This window comes from Homarus americanus, unplaced genomic scaffold (assembly GCF_018991925.1).
Source record: "Homarus americanus isolate GMGI-L3 unplaced genomic scaffold, GMGI_Hamer_2.0 scaffold7626, whole genome shotgun sequence".
Lineage (NCBI taxonomy): Eukaryota > Metazoa > Arthropoda > Malacostraca > Decapoda > Nephropidae > Homarus > Homarus americanus.
This window is the reverse complement of record NW_024718273.1, coordinates 19,956,771-19,957,636: the sequence shown is the minus strand read 5'-3', so window position 1 is coordinate 19,957,636 and position 866 is coordinate 19,956,771.

Genomic DNA, 866 nt, shown 5'->3' with positions numbered 1-866 from the left:
TCATCTCTGCTTTGTCCATGTGGGCAATTTCGGCGTGGGAGATTACACCCAGCTTCAAGTTGTCCCACATGTAGGCAATCATTTTAAAAGGAATGCCGTTGATGTCTGGGATCTCCGCGAGCTGTACGGGCATGCCCTTCTCGACGAAGGTGATCTTGATGTCACCATGGAGCTTTAGACGTTCCACCTTGGTGACCCCCACGATCCCATTAGTTTCAAAGAACTTCTGGAGAACTAGGAGGTTTAGTTTCTTGGGGCAGGTCGGCGTATCCGGACGTATCCGCGCCACGTAATCAAACTCGTAACCGTTCATGGTGAGAGAGGGTGAGAGAGTGATGGCAGGTCACCACGAGGTCAGGTCTTAAATAGCGGGGGGGTAGGCGTGGCTTAGTAGTTGACCCCCGCTCCGTGATGTATGGCGGCGCTGGTTGACCCAGACCACGAGGCATATACTGAGGAATTGGTGGGGTCGACTACTCAGCGACAAACAGCGTTTGTAGGGGAGAAATCCACTACAATACTCCCCCTTCCCTCCAGGCGGTGTAGGAGACTTGTTGTCTGCAGGGTTGCATAGCACATGTGAGGCAGAAGGGGCGGTGCGTGCCTCATGTGAGACAACGGCGATGGCGTGGATGAGCCTGTCGCTTGATACAACTGTCTAGATACACACTATCTGTGGGAGAAAAAGGGTGTGTGGAGGCGATGAATGTTGTGCTTCCCTCACGGCAGGTACAGGGTCGTCAGATGCGCCTGCTGGGGTGTGGGCCTGGGTCAGGAGCAGGGGCTGTGTCAGCAGAAGCGGATGAGGGCTCGTGACAGCAGCTGGGTCCACGACAGCAGCAGGGTGCAGGACACTAGCAGGGAGT